We start from the raw sequence: 21,259 nt of genomic DNA, 5'->3' as shown, positions 1-21,259 counted from the left end.
GGAGAGCCGGCTGCTGCATCTGATCGATGTGCTTACTCAGCACGCACTAGCACCCAGCTCCTCTGTGCACTCATATATGGCCTCACTAGTGTCCGAAAAAACACGAGCCGGAGGATTCATTAAAACAATCGCCTCCATCATCGTGTCTCCTGGCGCCATCTCAGCACTTTTTATTGTTATAGAGAAATGGTGGACAAGAGCAGTGCAGTGTGCTGCTTAATGTCTCTGCCTCCACTTAAGCTTTGTCTCTTAGTCCAAACAGTCCTGATTTCTGGTAAGAATATCCAGTTGTGTTTCTGTGACTCAGTCCATAAAGTTCTAGCTCCCACCTGCCTCCCAAAGGCCCGGGCAGTCGGCCAGGTCCATCTTCCTGCTGACCTCCCGAAAGAAAGATTTGACAGGCTGGAACTTTCAATCAACGACTATCTGTACTCAAACAGACACACATGTACACAACAGTTGGCTAGGTCTTCCATTCACAACAATAAAGATAAATCTTCGCTGTACGGAGGTCCAGCAGCTTCAGTTATTTGTCTATAGCTGGGTAAAGGGCACGCCACAACTGTAGTGTGATTTATTTAGGAACTGCAGCTTTCAAACAGGTCCCGGGTATGATTTAGGATACTAGTCTGTGTGAGGTTTCCTTTCTCTGCACACCTTCCCACCTGCCTCCGATCTGAGTCTAATGCCGTTTACTGTGCCAACCCATGTGCACTTCATACTGCATATAAATGCTGGGCCTGACCTTTACCTTTTAGCCCAGCATGGGCACCAAAACTGTAATGGCATGGAATAATGGTACATTTCTAGTTTGTACCCTGGCGGAAGCGCTAATGTGTGGTTTTGACTGCAGGTCAGATACACAGAAGTTCCCTGCTGTGAGGAAGTTAATTAGACACAGTGCTAGCTTTTGGCTTGTAAAAGGCTTTTTACTGTGTTGTGGGAGAATCATAAACATTTCCTAGCCTAATAATGGCTAAACTTCAAGCCCTAATTTATTCTATAAAGAGGATTTCTCAGCAATTACACGATACACTGGAGGTCCATTTTCACAACAGCTATGGTGCTCCTGCTGCCTTAGTACCATAGCAGTGTCATTACCCCGTCTGGCCATTTGGGGTCAGTGTGGTGCTGCAGCACTCGTCAGTGCGCCGGGCTTACTGTGCTCAGTGCAGACCGGATTTTTTGAGTGTGACGGCTCAAAATCTGCAGTGCTCACCTCTCTTACCTTCTGTTCTTCACCATCTCAACAGCACCGTGGCCAAATATCTCTACATAAATCCCCCTCCTTTGAAACAACAGTAACCTTGGTGTAAGGATACGGCAAAGGAACCCACTGATCCATATAGGACCTTCATTGTGCCAGGTCCTTGAAATGAACTCATAAGATACCTCACTCCATGCCTTTTTTGGGATCAATACAGACGTGTTGTGATAAATGAGATGAGGTCTTTTTAGTGTGAGACTTGGCTGATTTCTGCAGCTTCTCAGTTGCTGCATTCTTAATTGATTAAAGCTATTGATTAGGCCTCCTAAAGCCTCCAGACTAAAAATGAGCCCTTATCTGCCATGGCCAGATACCCAGAAATCATATTCACTCACTGTGCAACCTGTGCCAGATGCAGAGAGACAGAGCGTCTCTGCTGGTGTGACCACTCGCAGAAATTCATGAGCACCAGAGATGGAGTCAGAGCAAGAGACAGAGCCATCTATCTCCCATCCACCTAGTTATGCAGGAGAGGAATCCCCTATCTCGGCTCACAGTCTGCAGCCACAGTAATTACTCAGCTCTGTGGGAGTGCGCATAACTTTTCCTCTGCTTTCAAGAAGCCACTGCCCGCCCGGCTTCCCGTTATCACGGCCAGCAGACACTCCTAGACTGGGAGGCGTCCAAAGTTCCCCTCACCCAGGAACTTGGGCTCGCCGCAAAAGAGCAAGGTCATACAGCTGTCCCACTGCGCCACAGGGAAGCGTGGGTGCAGTTAGAGCAGCACCGGAGCTGGATGTTGGTGAGGAGATTTGCTCAAGGCCACATCAGCAGTGCCTGTACTTGCAGCGTACAGGTATAAGCAAAGCTCTTCAGGTTTTAGCTTTCTGTTCTTTTAAGTTCCAGCATGAATTTTAATGTGCACAGCCACAGGGGAGGTGCGGGTTTGTGTTTTATAGCCTTTAAAGAAGGAAAAGTTGAAAGTATGACGCTGAGGCTGTGATGGAATTCATCATGAGAGAGACAAAACACGGCCTCGGGTGACTGCACTGCAGTACTTTGCAAATTGGATGAACAGTTATGTGTTCTTGCTGTTTACTCGGACACATTTGATGCTGACAGCTCTCGTCGTGATAGAAACATCTGATGCTGTGTAATTGTACCCATCAGCCTCACCTGGACTGAAACATCCTGGAAATAAAAGACATTCAGTAAATCCAGATGTATCACATTTAGATAAGGCTGATGATTCCCTCTGACGGAACATTTTGTCTCATTTTTTGTCAACTTTGATGAGACTTTTTCATGTCATTCTCTCGAGATGAACAGAAATTTGATGGCAAGCAGTCTCTCTTTTTTTCCAAGACTGCTGGAAGGAGAGGAGAGAGCCTGTGTTTGCCAAGTCAGTGTGTATTTGCATACTGAAGAGGTGTGTGTGTGACGGGGGGGGGGGGTTAAACGCTCGTCACTGAAGACCTTTCCGTACTCACATACTGTGTGTGTGTGTGTGTGTGTGTGTGTGTGTGTGCTGGAGCTGTCAGTGGGACGACTCGGTGCAAACACTCCGGGGCAGAGACACGGGCCTCACCGTGCACCTCTGTGCACGCTGTCAGCGGTCCTATCTTTCCTGCCTGTGCGCTCACTTCAAAACACACAAATATCAGTAAACATACATGATCTGTTTACATGCGCCTATCTGCTAAAAGTGGCTGGAGCGATTGCACGAGCCCTTCTGGTGCTTCTGCTTCTCGTCTTCAGCTGTCTCTGCGCTTCTCGAAGGGTGAATGTGGGGTCATCGGGGCAGGGGATGTTAAAGGGCGCCACTGTCGGGAACAGAGGGAGGACTATGGGAAAATGAGAGTCGTCAGGGAGGCAATTACAATCCACAAACACCTGATTCCCCCTCTCTGTTTTGTTTTTTGTCCATCCATGGCTCACAGCAGGCACAGTGTTGTGCTGGGTGATGGGGAGCTTATTAAATCTGCTAACACAAACAAGGAATATGCATATATGTGTGCTTGGGGAGTGTGCAATAGGGATGAGGCGGAAGATGCTGAGCAAGCAGGGAGCGTGCTGTTTGACAGCACAGCACATTGTGCCTGAGAATGGGGGAAACTGGGAGATGTGTATCAGGAAAGACAGGCAGGTACTGGATGCAGCCCCCATCACTCTGACATCAGCGCTGCTCACACGAGGGTGGGCCCGTTAAAATGTTGTACGCACTCTTTAACCAAATCTCAGATCGGTTTTCTCATTATGAAGCCTCCTCTCCTTTTTCTGCACTCCTCTGCAGCGACACGGGGTGTGTGACAACACCTCGACACACACATTCGTGCAGCTTAAGCTGTATTTGTTTTACTCTCATGCGCCGGGTGTTGCCTCCATTCATGGGTCTGTCATCATTTGAGAAAGACGACCTTATAAAAGCTGCTTATTAAAGGCTGACTCAGCTTCTTCCTGCAGATGTGACACCTGCTTCATAAACCGCCAAAACAAGCTTCATTGTTTCCGTTAAGGAGGATAGTGAGTGTGCGTCTACCTGCCCACACATGAATAAACAGTCGCTGTTTGTTCGCCACCCCGGCCCCTTTTAACCCCCACCCTTTTTAACCACCCCTCCTTGCCGTTTCCAAGCAGCAGCTAGCTGGTAATTAGCCCCGAAGGCCTCCTCGTTGTCTGCCTGTTTGTTTGGTGAGAAGCAGATTCCCTCCTGAGAGTCGGAGGCGTCACTCACAAGTGTGCACAAGAGACGGAGCAGACGGTGTCAAGTATAAAAAAAGAGGAAATTCCAGACTCACCAGAATGAGGCAGGAGCGAGGGGTGATGGTGGTGGTGGGTGGCATGTGATCAAACCTGGTAATGTGTTTTATGGATAGACTGCAGCAGCGTTTGTCACTCGTAGATGTTAGAACATGTAGAACTGATGGAGAGTTTGAAGGCTGAAAGTAGTACTAGGATCAGCGTATTTCAAATTCAACATAAAGTCAAAGCTTCTGAAACAGCTCTGGGATCAGGAATAGCACCTTCTTTGTCTTCTTTCCAAATTCTCCACAGAATACCACACAGTCATGTCTCTTACTTCCTAAAAATCTATTACTTTATCATGTCATAATCAAATCCCCACCAGCAGCAAATACCTGAAATTTAAAAAAATAAAAGTAATGGTAAATGGACTGATTCTTATATAGCGCTTTTCTACTCTCCCGGAGTACTCAAAGCGCTGCATACAACATGCCTCATTCACCCATTCACACCCACTCATGCAAGCACTTCTAAACGCAAGTGCAAACTATAACTACATTCACACACATTCACACTCCGATGAATGCATCGGAGGGCAATTTGGGGTTAGTATCTTGCCCAAGGACACTTGACATGCAGACTGGGGAAGCCTAGGATCGAACCACCAACCTTCCGATCAGTAACTGATCTGCTCTACCACCTGAGCCACAGCCACCCCAAAGCTATCATGGAATATTCTGCAGTCTGATTTCACAATTTCTAATAGTAAATACAGCAAATAACATTTTCGTGAAATCAATACAAGCATTTGTGATCAGTTCTTTCGGTTTATTCTGATGTTCATTTTCTTTGTTCCTGTTCAAATACGACCAAAAAAGAAAAAGTACATCGTCTTTTTAATTCTAAGGTTTTGCCCTTGACAACATCATAAAGCACACCTTTACCGCTTCCATGGGAGTCGCGAGGGTGCTGCTAATGACATGCACTGACCATCAGTGTGAGCACCTCTGTTTCCGGTCATTCAGCTGTGTGTTAGCTCAGTGCCAAAGGAGGAAAGACATCAGCAGTGGTCTTAGAGGAGCTGCCCATCAATTCCTGAGGCATGTGAGGACATTTCCAAAACAATTTAAAGTTCATCATTCCACAGTGAGAAAGATTATTCACAAGTGCAATCATTCAAAAAGCTGGACAAATTCATCCCCAGAGCTCCATTTCAGACCTTACAGGCCTCAGATAGCATGCTAAAGGTTAAAGTTCACGATAATATGATTAAGAAAGGACTGAACATGTTTGGCTTGTTTGTAAGGGCTCCATAAAGAACATAGCAGCATGGCTTAGGTTTGCAAAATTACATCTTAAGAAACCAAAAGACCTCTGGAGCAATGTCCTTTGGACAGACGAGAGCGAAGTGGAGACGCTCGTCCATGAAGCACAAAACCAAACTCAGCACATCAGCACAAACACCTCAGACCGGCTGTCAGCACGGTGGTGGAGGGCTGATGATCTGGGCACCGAGCAGTTTGTTGGGTTGACCACAAACTCCTCTGGATACCAAAGTACTCCAGAGTCAAATGTGAGGAAATCTGTCTGACAGCTAAAGCCTGGTGGACACTGGCTCGTGGACTGAAACCATGACTTCAAGTTACTGCAGCTGAGAGATATTCTACAGGCTACAGAATCACAGGGTGGACTTTTCACTCTTTTTCTTCCTGAATAATGACACGGTGTAAGACAGGGTTCTCAAACTCGCGGCCCGCGGGCCATTTGCGGCCCACGTCACCTCTACTTGCGGCCCGCAAGTAGAGGTGAAGAAATATTTTTAAAAATTATTATTCGAAAAATGATTTAATATAAGGGCAATATGACCAGAGCGTTACAGGCATGGCGCTTTAAGACTGTAGCCCCATGGGCGGTGTTGTTGCTGCAGGGAGACCGTGTGGGACTGCCCCTCCCGCTGTGTGTGTGTGAACGCCAGGAGCTGCTACCGAGCAGAAACGGGAGATGGAAGCATGTAAATATAATAATAACCACTACAGCCAAAAAGAGTGCCTGACGAGCCCAGTTATAAGTAAGCTATTAAGACTGGACTGTACACTGTGTTCGTGTTTTTCTCCGAAACAATAAAGTTGTGCTGGAGCAGCCTTTCAGCGCCTCTCTCTGTCTCTCGCTAGCAAAGTTGTCCCAGACAGTAAAGCTCGTTCCGGCTACGAGCCCAACATGAACCCGACGTATCAGCCAGAGGTCTCCTTACCACGGTTCGAGGACAAACATGTTGAGGGATTGGCTGTGTTAGTTCAGTGAGAGATTTATTTGGAAAGAAAACAATTTTCACTTGCAGTCAAAAACTCAAATTTATAGCAAAAGTGCTGCCACGTGTCTGGCCAGAAAGAGCGACCAATTTGTTTATTTGGTAGTTCAATGAAAGGCTTCAGGTACTTAAGAGCAGTGTTGGTCAAGTTACTTGAAAAAAGTAATCAGTTACTAATTACTGATTACTTCCCCCCAAAAGTAATCCCGTTACTTTACTAATTACTTATTTTCAAAAGTAATTAATTACTTAGTTACTTTTTAAAAACACGATTTACAACCTGAATAGGTGATAAAGCGATAGATCTTTCAACCCAATTCTACTTTTTCTGCATAATCCATCATACAAAATGTAATCAAATGGAAACGTCTCTTTTTAAAACTTGTTTTATTAGTTTTAATCTTTTAACTTTATGCATCAAGCAAAAATTAAATTATATGCAACATTCTCTGACTGGAAGAAATTTGTTTAACATTTAAACCTATTTTCTGCACATTCCAGCACATAAAATAAAATATTTTTTTGTGTTTACACTCACTCTTTCAAATAGATGCAAGTAAAACACAGCAGAAAATAAATAAAATCAAAGACTCAGCGGTCCTGTTGCTCTATTTTCACCTGTAAAGCAGGAGTGGGGTAGGCGGAGGTTTACCCTGGTGCAGGTGTGCCGCGGCGGTCAGTGGAAGAATCCGCGAGTTTCTCGTAGCGCACTCGGTGCTTGCTTGGAAGTTTAGGGGTTTTTTCGCTGTAAAAAGAAGTTTTCTTCCCACGCACAACGGACACTAATGTTTTTGTCACTTTTTATGGAATCAAACTCAAAGTAAGGTCAGTACTTCCACGCTTTAAACGCTGCACGCTCATACTCTCTCTGCACTCGATCCATTGTTGATCTGCAGACAGCTGTTGTCACCAACGTTGCACTCGCTTACGTCACTGTCATGAGACATTCTTGCAAAAAATCACGGTTTTAGTAACGCAGTAACGCAGCGTTCCTTGGTGAAAGTAAGGGTTATCTAATTACCGTTTTTGCAATAGTAATCCCTTACATTACTCGTTACTTGAAAAAAGTAATCAGATTACAGTAACGCGTTACTGCCCATCTCTGCTTAAGAGTGAGAAAAAAATGGTGTTCATGTTTGCACAGTTTTTTCTTGTTATACAATATTTGAAATTAAATTAAAAAAAACAAAACAAAACACTACATTTCAGGAAATATTAGTGGGTATTTTCTTGTTTGTTTTTTTTGTACTACTTGGACACTAAAGTGGCCCTCCAATGAGATGACGGTGCTGAAGTGGCCCGCGGCTCATTTCAGCTTGAGACCCCTGGTGTAAGATGTCACGTGTTGTTGTTTATGGGATCATATTCGCTGGAAGCTCCTGATGCGTTAAACCTTTGAACGTCTTCGTGTGTTGATGCGCTTTTTTTGAAAAGCTAAAAAAGTTAAAATATGGATAACTTTGCGTTACCAAGAGAAATCTTCTCAGTTTAGCTCCTTAGAAGCAAATGGGGGTTTTTTTTGTGTTTTTTTTAATGGATTGTTCATGCTTCTCAGTTAAACCCAAGATCAAAAGGTTTGGAGCTACTGTGTTGCTCAAAGTGCCGAAAAATGCATTTGAAAAACTCACGGTTATGTCTCTCTCTACAACTCATGTGGTGATCTGTTTCTATGCTACTCATTCCCCTCCAAAGGTTGGGGTGTGGCCAGCTAACATGAGGGTGGACACCATCAGTGCTGACGTTCTGTCTCGCTGTCCCACCACAAGCCTCTCATCACAGATAAATGCATGCTTCCTTTGGCACGGTGGTGCAGTTGGCAGGTGTAGTTTCATAAAGAGAAGAAACGGCTCACGACAAGATTTCTGGAAACAGATGTTGTTACTTTTTTTATTCAGATATATATTTTTATAGGCAAGTGCCCTTTAGTTCCATTATATTGAAGAGCAGTCAGACAACTTTACGCCAGATGTCTCTGAAACATTTTAGATGGATAAACAGCAACTGCAGAGGAAAAACATGGAAATCAGAGTTTGCCGTCAACCATTCCTTTATGGGGTTGTTTTTTTTTTAATATGCATAAAAAAAATACTGCAGAGGAAATTCTCCCCACATGTTAACACAGAAAAGTAGATCCTGAGTCCTCCTCGTGAGTGGTTAACCCCGTGTGCAGCGCCTCAAACCTCCCTCCTGCCGTTTGTCCAATCTGCCGAGTTTGTGCGCGTGTGTGCGGCTCTGTCGATATCACCCGTGAGGGTTCCTATGCCGCCCCGCTGATGGGGATTAAACATTCATCATCATGTTTATTAATGACCAGCAGGCATCAGGGGTCTCCGGGCTGTCACACACATACTGTAGATAAGCAAAAGCTCTCGATTTCTGGCACTTTCTCTCAAGAACTTGCACACAGAGTAAAAAACACACAGCTACCTGCAAAGGTGGCTTAAATATTCATGAACCCCTCCCTTTGTTGTTGCTTGTTTTCAAGCTTTTTTGATGGTTTGAAGTTCTCGTGTGCAGCTATCGATCCACTGTTAAAGAGTTAAAGAACAGATTTTGTGTCTCTCTGGAGCGCCAGCCTCTCCCATGGGTGGAGAGAACATCTGCGATGGCCGGCCCCAGCAGAGACTGCAGTGTGGCAGCTCCAATCCACAGCAGATGTCACACCAGTGTGTGTGCAGGGCTGAGAAGTCTGTGACCTATAGAAGCTTTAGAGGAAGCGCACTCCCAGTTTATTTCTTCCTTTCTCTCTCAACATAAATTCTCTTCTCCCGTCACTTCTGGACATGTAGTCATTTATAAGCAGGCGGCTGCACAGGCGGAAACCAAGCTACTGTCATTTTTATTCAATAAAAGCAGCTGTGTGGCTGAAAATACTTTGAGTTTATTTGCATCTCTGCATTTTAACCATTCTCATCATTCACTCTTCAACTCGGAGACTCAGAGATGTGCCCTCCTCTTAGGTGATACTCATAAAAACGACATACTTTGCACCACAGCCTCTGCAAATGAAATGATAAATGAGTGATGAGCAGAAGCGCGCTGATGCTGCACTGCTCACAGCCTGCCATGTCTTTCTACGTCAACTCTCTCTTCCCTCATTCTGTGTGGTTGAGCGTTTCCCTCCATACCTTCATTATTATTGTGCTCTGCTGCCTCCCCTTATCCTTTTTTTACTCCTTTGGCCAGTCGTGTCTAATTTCCTTCTCTGCAGCTCCATCTTTGTGCTCCACTCTCCATTCTCCCCAGTGAAGCGTGTCACAGTCTGGTCGGATTTCTTGGTAACGGAGCCTCTCAGTGGGAGATGCTGCCCAGATCATAAAACTTGCTAAAAATATAGTTTGTAAAGCTCTGCATCATGTGAGTGAGGCTGAAGAGCAAACTAAGGAAACTGATCTCAAACAAAGTCGGCCTTTTGGTGGAAAAAATAGCAGTTGGCTGGTACAGGTTTGATATAAACACAGATTTTAAAATGTGGAAAAGTAGAACAAGTAGAAGGCTGGATTTTAGAAAGAAAATGATGACATTAACCAAAGATATGTAGAAACAACAACAACTGATATATACACACTCTGGCCACTTCATTAGGGACACACAAACGATTCCTGAGAATTTGTTGGTTACGTTCAAGATGTGAATCTCCCGTTCCACCACATCCAAAGGGGCTCTGTTGGATTGAGATCTGGTGACTGTGGAGGCTGCTTGAGGACTTGGTGTCATGTTCAAGACACCAGTTTGAGATTATGTGAGTTTTGTGACGTGGCACGTTATCTTGCTGGATGGGATGGACATGATCAGCAACATTATTAGAGACCACTGCATACATTTTCATTGTTATGCAGATGATATCCAGCTTTATTTATCCATGAAGCCAGATGATACAATAAAGACATAAAGAGATTTCCTGCTTCTAAATTCAGGTCAAACTGAGGTTATTGTTCTCGGCTCTAAAAACCTTAGAAATCTGTTATCTAACCAGATGTTTACTCTGGATGACATTACCTTTCCCTCTAAAAACTCTGTGACGGACCTTGGAGTCGTTTTTTGGCCACGTCTCAGAGTGACGCTGAAAAACTACTTTGTGCATTTATTACTTTTCTCCCATATTAACGTCTCTTTATTGGCTCACTGTTAAATTCAGGTTCACATTTAAAATCCTTCTCCTCACAAGGTCAAGCCCTGTAATAATAATAATCAAGCCCCATCTTATCTTGAAGACCTCGTACCACATGACCTCATGTTTGTCTTTTTCAGACTGTCCTCTGTAAACAGAGATGGTTGTGTAGGAAAATCCCAGTAGATCAGCAGTTTGTAAAATACTCAGACGGCCCGTCTGGGCCACGTTCAGGGTCATTAAATCACCTTTCTTCTCCATTCATTCAGTCTGAACTTCAGCAGGCTGACGTGAACATGTCTACATGCCTAAATTCAACGAGTTTCTGCTACGTGATTGGCTGATTAGATGTGTAGAAATATCAATGCTATAAAAAACGTTATATCACAATTAATACTCAAAGGCTGTCCTTGAATTTCATGATGACTGCTGTATTTGCTTTCAAAACATTGTAGTTTATTGTGTTATCTTGACTGAAGGGGTTCAATGAATATTAAGCATTAACAAAAACTGAAATATATGAAAGCTACCTTTCAGGCTATAGGTCTAACCTCCACCAATCAGAGGAAAGCAACACTTAAAGCAAAGAAGGCACTTGAATCCCTGCTTAATCGCTCTCTTGATCGCTGGAGCGTGCAGTGCCGTGTGTGAGCACTTTAAAGATGACTGTGGCATTGCAAAAACGTTACATAGTCAATATAAAGTCAAAATGTTTCCATTTGCTTTGCTTTTTCTGACTAATTTGCATTTAATTACTATGCTATACCCTGACTACATGAATACATGTGAAGATGTGTATCAGATTTTTAGATTTTATTTCATCTGTGGGAGTTAAGAGGCTTTTGAGGCAAAACAATAAAACCTTTTCTATGTTAAAATGTCTGATTCTTTAATCTAAAGGGGATTTCTATTCCATTTCCAATGTTTCAGCACAGCACATGTAAAAAAACAAAATAAAAATCAGACAATAGACAAAACAGGAAGTGTCTGTGCAACATAATGCAGTCCAGCACAACATCAGATGAGGCTTTTGTGCAGCTTGAGTCACAAAGATAACTCCTGAAACGAATTTAAACTCAGCAGAAAACTGAACATGGAGGCGAAGACGAGAACAGTAACAAACACACGTGAGTGGGAGTCGGCAGAGGAGGGTCACCATGTTTGACAGGGTAACAGAGGGATTTGTTTCTAATGAGTAAACAGACAGCGTACACTACTGCCAACCCATTTTGGCCCCCACCCACCTTCTTACTCACACCCACCACACACACACACACATTCTGTGTTGTCGCGTGGGACACCAGGGAGAAAATGAGAAACGTGAAACTTGCACTCATCTCAAAGAGTTTCTCTGTTAGGAAGAATAAGTGTCAGTGATGTCTGGCTGTTGGTTCAGGGGGTAAACCGGTGAAACCCTAACTGCACAGAGAAAAGAGGGGAACTGGGTATCACATGTACCGTGTAAAGGTTTCCTTATCCTTATGAAGTCATCGTGAGCAAGTAAGGCTGGCCAAAATAACAGAAACATTACTTTAGCTTCCATCATCATATATCATAATTTAAAAAGTCAGAAACATCAGCAAAGTGACCTCTGAGCCAGTTAGTGTTACACGTGTGGACGAGCTGTGTCGTGGTTTATACTTTATCAGATGTGGATTCATAAATTTTCTGCCCAGCTGATACAGTTTAGCTGATGTAAGCACAGTTTATATATAGAAACGCCTCGATACATTCATTACACGTGTGCGAAGGCAGGATCAGAGTACAACGTCATAAAACTCAGTTCTCCCAAAACCCGATCGCTGAAATGACCCTGTCACATCTGAGTACTTGCAACAAGCTAACTTGTTAAGCAGTAGTTTATCGGCTGCACTGCAGTAGATCCGCGTGCTTCATAATGATCTTATTTTTGATTGGTGTAGAACAAAAGCAAACCAAACTCTAGCAAAGAAAAGCTGGTTTTAAAGATTTGTAATGATGCTGCTGGACCAACGTGCAAAGAACCTTGGGAGAAGTTGAGCCCTCATAAATCTGCCTTGCTTCTTCTCTCTCACACTTTTCACACTAGTCCGAGTATATGAACCTAATTACACTTGAACTTAATAGTTGACAAAGCTGTAGCTTTTATCTTTCAAGGCCTCGTTGAGTTATGGGGCCACAAAGAAGTCTGTTCACATGCAAGTATAATCCCAACCTTAGTGTTGCATGTGGGAAACTTCGCTAAGATGATAATGCTCTCATAAACACACCTAAAAATGATTTAAATAACTAAATATGACTGAAAACAAGAATTAAACCAAATGGTTCCCATGACCTCGTGATTCAACAGCACTAAACCTGTCTGGGGTGTCCTGCGTATTCCCTAAGACCTGGAGCGTTTCCCTCCTGCAGATATCCGCTTCATTATCCACTTAGACGTGCTTTAGTATTTTTAACAGCACACAACAACAAGCGGAGCCAGCTAGAAGCGTTTCTGTGGAGCATGCAGGATTTTCTCGTGCACATCATGCACACACTGTGCTCAAATCAAACATGTGAGTGTGCACACGCAACACAGCACACAGGAGAGCTAATCTGATTTCACAGCCCAAATGAAAAGTGATGCACACATACACACATCCATTAGCTATTATTAGGTAAATAGGCTAATAGGTAAACACAGAGAGCTGCTATGGAGACCACAAATGCCGGAGGGACAGCAAGAAGCGCTTGACTGTAGTGTTGAGTTCTGGTCGTGCTCACTTAGGGCAAACACCAACAGGCAGAGATGTGACTTCTTTATTGGAAGCTAGTCATTTTTATCAGGTTTATTTAGCCAAATGTCAGGAAGTTAATCGATCAGATACTCTAACGACTGGCTTCTCAGTTTGTTCACAGCTGCTAAACAAAGTGTAGAGCATGGCACTGCACGCAAACACTGCTCCTGAACACGCTGTAGAAATGTAGTGACAAAATCACACCAGCCCCTCCTTCTTCACTGTAGCTCTGGCTGTCAGTTGTGGGTCATTTAATCTGTATGAGTGGTTTGCCTGACATTGGAAAATCATTTAAAATAGATTTATGTCATAAGATCACCTACCAAACTATTACTGCTCGTCTCTACAGTCCTATGAGGCTCCTATGACCCTAATATTAACAGCCCATGGATGAACTTTAGGTAGCGAGACGTCATTACATAATTAGCACTCACCTTTAAGAAGTTCGCCTCCTTCCCCTTCCAAATGGCTCACATAACTGACCTGACATTCACATCCACAATGCTTTACAAGCTGGACACGGCCTGATCTGCACACCGCAGCACTTGGGGAGACCTCCAGCTACAAAACAGAAACGTGCTGAGTGCTTTTCTGTTCACGAAGCTCCTGCACGTCAGAACAGTGGTCGGCCTGACTATAAATAAACATTTCTACCTGGAAAGACTAAAAGAATAATGCTGTAAGACGTTCTATAATTATCTTTATTATCCCGGTCCCACAGACAAACTGTACCATCTTCAGTGTAAAATTAATACTTTGATTACAGTCCCCAGTTTGTTGATGCCGATGACGCATCCTGAGGGGATGAATGCTAAGAATCTTTGATGATGATAGTGTATAAAAGTGAAGATCAACCTGATGAAACTTTTTTAATGACAACTCAGGAGACAATAGCTGCAGATCCTAAATCTATGGAAAAATGATCCTCAGGAAACACTTTCCTCATTTTGGATCACAGTGAATACAAAACTGAGGAGGTCATTTAGCCATTTGAATCAGCTGTGTTGGATCACGGACACATCTAAAAACTGCAGGACACCGGCCCTCGAAGCCTGGAGTTGGGGACCCCTGGTCCAGATAAACATTTCCACCTTCATCACCTGTTTGGCCGTGAAACCGCACATTCATTGGCTAACGACTTGTCAGTTACAGTTCATTTGCCAGTGAACGTACCCTGGATTGTCCTGCTTTGTGAAACGCAGAACGAACCTGCAACCACACAAACTCACTTCGATAAAGAAGTCTTCTCTGGCACTGGATAAAAGTTACTCCATTAAAAGTTACTGATGAAGGTAACTAGTTAGCTGCACATGCTAACCGTTGCAGCAGAATGAATCCAGGCATCGAACTTGTGTGTGCACATCATTTTAAGGTAGAGATTTCAAAGTGTGACTTGTTCGTTGGAGGGGATCGGCAACAGCAAAGCAGTCTTTTCTTCTTTTATTGAACTTTATCTTCACAGATTTCTCCTCTGAACTAACTGAAGTTTATCCCTGAATGGTCATAAGCTGAAAACAAAGACACAAACATGCTAACGTAATCTTACAATCACAAAGGCTGATCTAAATGTCTCCCTCACAAGGCCCGTAAACAAACCAGTCCAGGTGGTTTGGAGGAAGGTATCAGCTTTCCAGGTCCTGCTTTGTTTAATAACCGACATGTCAGACAGACCGCCCCCCCGCTGCCCTTCCCTTAGATTTGGTGCTCTCTGTTACAGTGCATCACACTAGTAGGTGATAATATTGTGGTAAAGACCCAGAGCACTGTATGTGTTTCCAATTAAGAAGTGAAATGAGCAGGTATTTAACAAGGTGACTGTAACAGCGCCCAGATTCCCTTCACATGGGTGTGAAAGTATTTGTCAGCAGGGAGTGAGGAGGTTACGGGTGTGGGAACCTTACCTTAGTGGGCACGGCAGAGGGACAGTCACAGTCCTAATGATGCAACAACAATTTGGTTCTCATGCTTTAGATACTGCAGCACACATCCTCAAAACACACTAATTACTTCATTTATTAGCGAATGACTAATTTTTTGGGTGAGTTTTGTTACAATAAAGATCCATTCTGAGACTTTCTGCTCAGTGTTGTTTGCGTCTTGCTTGTTTTCAGCTCGTCTCGTTGCTCTTATTGAGTTTGAGCGAGCTGAATTTAGCCCAATACAAATCACATTACTCTTCAGAGTGAATGATTGCATTTAGCTCATTGGAATCAGCCTTTACTGTTTTTTACTGAATGAAGCTTTTGATTTTTAGGCATGTTTGCTGGCTTGTAATGTGTTCTATCATTTGACTCGGTGTAAGCTTGCGATAACTCAATCAAACGTCCCTGCGTTTGCTGTGGATTCCCCTCCACTGGTCTGCAGGGCTGTGGCTGCAGGAGTGAAGAGGTTTAAAGCAGCTTAAACTGTCACGCCAGCCCAGAGCTACAGACTGTTTCCTTATTCTCTTTCACTCAGTCTATAAAAGATGAGGCTTGTCCAGTCTTGATCTGTCTTTCATAAAGTAATCTCTCCAAAGTCCCTCAATCATTTATATTCTTTGCTCTCTCGTGTGGGATATATATTCAGTCACTAACATGCTCTTAACTTTGTCAGTGTCGAGTCTGCCCCACATTCGGGCAAAGAAAAGGACAGCCGTGTGTACTTTGGTGCATTTTTAGACCCAGGCCTGATGTCACGCTAACCGCGCGCCGGGTTGTCCTCCGTCAGTCATATCCTCCATGAGTTTAGACGTGGTACGGTGCCACCATGCACCAACTTTGACGTCGCCTGGACGACAAACATGTTTTTGTTTCAGGACTGACAGTTTTCTTCCGGACCTGCTGACTGTAAAAACAAGCGAGAGCTGAATGTTTTGGAGCTGGTGCAGGTGGGCATGGTTACCTGAGAGGAAGTGGTAAACAGGAAAAAAGCCAGTTTAGATAAAACACAGAGACTTAAAGGGATAAAGAAGATTTATTTCACAAAGTTCTCCTTGTGCAGCAGTGCAGCCTCGACGGTAAAACCATAGAGCAGCTTCCACACAACAGATGCTCATCAGGTCTGAGACAGGGCCACACATCCTGTTATACCACACGCTGGATACACTGTACACGCAGTATTTTACATTAACAAGTAGTCTGACGAGGGGTTTGTGCACGTTTTACTATGACATGGCCCCAACAAATCACTTCCTGTTCTACAGTTTTAAAACTCCCGATTGGCTGATTTCTTTCTTAGTGTTTTATTTTTGTTGCTGTTTATCTGGTGCCACTGTGGGTATTTACCATAACTAGTCATGTGAGTTGTGATGTGCACAAATAACATCAGTTGTGGTATAGTGTCAGGAGGTTTGCTGTCTTCATGCTATAATAAGCTGTATGCTTTTGAAGCAGTTTATGGGCTTTTAAAATGACATAATGTCTGATGTGTTTTCAACCTGTAGCTTTGTATTGTGTTGTTTTTTGTATCGTATCATAACCTATCATAGCCACGTGCCCTTTCCTTTTCTTTCTGGATTCTCTTATGCGTTTCCTATGTGTGCAGAATCCGTAATCATTTCCATGATGACTGATGGATAACATAATGCTGTCTTAATAATCCCTGCTTCAAAGCTCTGGGAGTTGTGGATATCCTTTAACAACTTCACTGCACTTACCTTGAAGTGATTCATTTTGCAGATGGTAATGAGTGCAAGTATAGATGGATGGAGGCAGGCAATCAACCACAGAAAGAAAACCATGCTTTCCCTAAGGCAGTTTTAGGGAAGTTGTATGTAATCATACTCTGCAAACTAACATGGATTATATCCTTTTTTTTTTTTAAACTGGGTTAACAAGAAACGTTTTATTACTTTTTGTTGTTATGCTGGTTTCAGGTGCCGACACTTAGCTCTATACTTATCTTACAGTCCCATCCTGTTCATCACACGGCCGTCTCAATCTTTTCTCACACGCAGGCAAACAAAAGAGTAATTCAGCTCATCACTCTGTAGAAGCCTCGTGAGAGTTTCTTCACCTGCAACTCAAGTGATCAGCAAACACATCCAGCTCCCCTCACTGCTCGGTAATGAACGATCGTGCTGCAGACAGGCAGTCAGACAAACACATGATGCAATGTGTGGAGGACACATCTGTCAAATATGTCATTTCCCACACAGCTGAATCCATCCAGCTTTATATATCATCTGATAACAGCCAAAAAACATTATATCAAGCATCTACCTGACTGTGCCAGTCGTCATCTTCAACTCTGACACATATCTCACAAAAAAAAAAGAAACTTGCAGGTCCACAGTTGGAAAGGCATTTTCAAAGATGCTTGACTCGAAAATAAAATAGAATTACACTGAAAGAACTGAGGGTTTAATGTAATACTAATGTAAGTGCATGTAAATCAGGGGCTTTAAGTGCTGTGTCTGTCCTTTAAAGACCCTAATAACATTGGTGCAAAAGGGTGGCCGCTGTGACACACTTTACTCGTCTAAGCCATTGATTTCTCATTAGTTAGGCCCTCAGGAGTGTACAAGCTATCACTTGGATCAGCCCTGTTGTATTCAATTAAAAGCCTTTCCAACACACCCTGGCTTTTTTCTACCTTATCTTTAAGTGCGTATTTTTTCTGCTTTCCTTTGCGTGAGCTGCTGCCATGGCCTCTTTCATTTTGGCTGCCATATTTAGAAACAAGTAAGGAGTTGTTTCAGGGTGTGGCAGCGGTGGCTCTGATTATAGCCCTCCCTTTGTCTCACATGCACCTTATGGCATCTCCTTCTTTGTGTTCATGAATGCTGCGCACACAAAAACCGTGTTCCCGGCACCTTCTGCCTAACCCTGCCGGCCTTTCACACAACTCTATGAGAAAAATGTCTTCCAGCCACAGCAAACCATTAGGGCTTACTTCTCAAATCAGTTCGGTAATTACACGTGGACGCTGAACAGGCCAGCTCTCACATCTCAGCACCTCATATAGTGGTAATAATGGCCATATCACAGCCTACAAAAGGCAGCTATGAGAAGGGTGTGAGCATCACTCATCGGGGAATCTGCAGCCCCCTCCCTGCGTCTCACGTACAGTAACACACACTCACATAGAAATGCACGAACTGTGACGATCCTATTAGAGAAGCCATAATGGCAGAACAAAGCGATGACAGTCGGAATAGCTGGACCGGGGGTGTTGAGAAGCCTCATTTAAGAGGCGAGGAAGGAGGGACTGAGGTGTGGATGTGTGTCACTATGTGTGTGTTGTGGAAGCCCACACCGAGCTGTTTTATTGCGTCAGCATAAAAATGAGACGTTTCTGGCTGAGCTCAATGCTTTCTGCTCCCTGTTGTGTTTTAAAGCAATAAACTGACAATACCAATATTTCATTTCACCGGCCCTGTCCACACTCCTCGGTGTGTTCGCGAGAGTGGCAAAGTCAGGACCGTCGTCTTGTGCCAGGCCGACAGACAAACACGGAGGGGATGATGGGCGGCAGGATGACCGTCAGAGCCAATTACGTTTAATGAGATGTGGAGTGACCAGAGCTCCCGAACGCTGCCAGACGACACAGGGAGCTTCCAAAGGTGTCCAGGATTCTGCCCTGGAAACATTGTGTGCTGGGATCGGTAGCATGTCACTGGAAAGACTGATAACGTTTGCCCAGTTGATTATTGCACTACGTTTGATTACCAATAAAAAGATGCGAATCAGTTCAAACGCCACGAGTTCCATTTGTAATGATTCACATTCCCTAACAACCTAATTTGTCTCTGAAATCCTTTGACACTCCTGCAGATGAATATTAAGATGTGTTGATTTCAAAACAACATGCTTGGTTAACTGGAGCTAAAACCCCCAAGGCTATGTATATCCAACCAAGGGGGATGAAAGGCTGCTTGTTGTGCTGGCAGATCCTGATCAGACTGTGATGAAAGGAGTAGAAATACTGTATCTGCTTCTACGACAGGCACGGTGGCCACAGCTGTAAACTGGCTGATATGGAGATTGGACAGGGCGGGCTGGGCTGGCACACCCGGCCAAAGAGCCACGTTATGAAACTCAAGCTTTATGCCAATTGCGAGGGAGTTTTAAGGAAGTAAGGCCGTGACGGTCATGTTATCAGGAATCTCAGACATCTCAACAAAGAAGGGCAGAAAGAAAATGGAACAAAAGACTTAAATGTAGTCCAAGAGAAAGAGCGACAGTGGCAGCAACCGCATGCTTTCTGAGTTCCTGAGGAAAACAAACCTGTTCCCTATCGCACTGCTTATCAGTTCATCAGACCATGTGACAGTCAGGGTTGTTACTGTTATGTAAAAGATGCCTTGTTCACCTTTTCCAAGGCAGGACATGTTTCAGGTGAAGGGCTGTCATGGAGAAAAGGCTTTAAACTCAACTACTTGCCCCAAGAAAGTTTCATTAATCCTGGATTAAACCTTTGCAGAATGATTTTAGAGTTGAGAGGAATGAGTGAAATGCTCATGCCTGTTCTGACTGTGGTCATAAATGCAGATAGAAACAAATAGTTTGGTGTCAGTGACCCAATCACTGTGACTCATATCAGGATGATTCTCACACCGATTGCCTCCCATACCTCACCTTATATAATAACTAACTAACAAGCCATAAGTTAACTTTAAAATATAGTCTACACATTTAATGGCTATTTACATTAAATCCATAATTGCATATGTTTAACTGCAGTATCATTTTCTTCACCTGAAGCCCCGACGAGCCCTCGGCCCCCTTACATCAACGTTATTCTCAGCTTTCTATGTGTAATTAAATACTGCATTAAGGAAGAAGATGCTTAGAAACACACAGTATAAAATATGATCATTTTCACAGATTATATCTATAACATCCCCAAACTCATTTTAATGTTGGTGCCTCCCTATAATTCAAGGATATATTTCAAATTAAGACGTCTCCTGAAGTCTTGGCGATGTTTCCTCGTCAGCCTGCTCTGCTTCCTGTTGGTGAGAGCTTCGTGGAATTTCTAGATTGAAATGTATCTAACAGCTGTAGTTAATATTCCGAGCTGCGCTCTTGAATTGAATCTTATTTCAACAATGAAAATGTCACACCTTATTTACGTGGATGAAATAGTGAACAATGGGAACTAATAACAAGGCACACCCGTGTTGGAGTCTGTTAATCCATTTTCACGCATGAACACATGGAGCACATAAAGGGGATATTCCACATCGGGTGAGGCACACAGCACTGAGTGGGTCACTGTGAACAAACTGCTCTTTGGTCACACGGGTCCAGGTGGACATGCTAACTTTGCATTAAGGATCTGGCCCGTTAAGGACCATTTCATATCCAGTCTGATATAAGTACATGCATAAAATGGCTTTACAGTATTTTCCACAGTTACAGTCACTTTGGCTGTTTTGCATCTTTCCCCCCTTTTTTAGTTAAAGTCTTTTGATTTATTTTTTTTTTATCTGTGTGGTCCTTTACAGTTCTTTTACTTTCACTAACTTTCCATCAAAAGGTTTTAGCAGTCACTTCAAATCAAGCTTGAAGTTTATTTAACTAAATAAAGTTCAGCATCTTTTTCTCTTTTCAGTCTGACTACAGGAAGATAACTGTCTTCACAGGCTGAGCTGTGCTCATGAATAAAGTGTAAAGTCTGTCCTTTTGAATAAAGGGAAATTAATACTTTTCTGATATTTCTAAGGACCCTAAAGTCTTTCTTCGTGACCCCTAAAAAGTCCACGAACCACAGTTTGAAACGCCTCGGTATTCCTTGGTTCGTCACACGGTTAGATTTACTTCCACGGTACTCCATGTTGTAGTCTATTCAAGGCTCTCGGCCATCCCCCCTCTCGGTGTCCGTGGGAAGGAGGAGTTTAACCCCACATTGTCTGGGAGGAGTCCGCAGTCTCTTGGCGCTCCGACCCGGGATCGTTTGGCGTGGACACGGAGGGATCGTGGAATTAGCTCCAAGAAACGCAGACTTTTTAATGCAGCGCTGGTATATTGAGAGTTTTCCGAGAGGAGGACGCAGGAGTGCTGCGGGGAATGTGTTTGACGGGCGGAAGCATTAGCCGGTAAGTTGTAGACGAACTTATTCCCAGTCACGCTGTTTTTAATAGACTGCCGTTCTTCTTAAACGCCTCTCACACTCAGCGCTAAAAAGTTTAAAATGTATATTTAAATTTT

The 21,259-nt window shown here is 43.5% G+C and overlaps 1 protein-coding gene across 2 annotated transcripts in view; it reads left to right on the top strand.

Moving 5' to 3' along the window:
* Positions 1-21,259, top strand: part of tiam2a (TIAM Rac1 associated GEF 2a) — an 86,570-nt gene that overhangs the window by 1,920 nt on the left and 63,391 nt on the right. Inside the window, exon 1 of one of the 2 annotated variants that reach the window (XM_031752951.2) lies at positions 20,886-21,147. The exons of the other annotated variant lie outside the window; for it this stretch is intronic. The gene's annotated coding sequence lies outside the window, so the exon portion shown is untranslated. Of the gene's footprint in view, positions 1-20,885; positions 21,148-21,259 lie in introns of those variants that run through there. 2 annotated transcript variants of the gene reach the window in all.

This window comes from Oreochromis aureus, linkage group 19 (assembly GCF_013358895.1).
Source record: "Oreochromis aureus strain Israel breed Guangdong linkage group 19, ZZ_aureus, whole genome shotgun sequence".
In the NCBI taxonomy this organism is placed as follows: Eukaryota; Metazoa; Chordata; class Actinopteri; order Cichliformes; family Cichlidae; genus Oreochromis; species Oreochromis aureus.
This window is presented reverse-complemented; position numbering and strand designations above follow the sequence as displayed.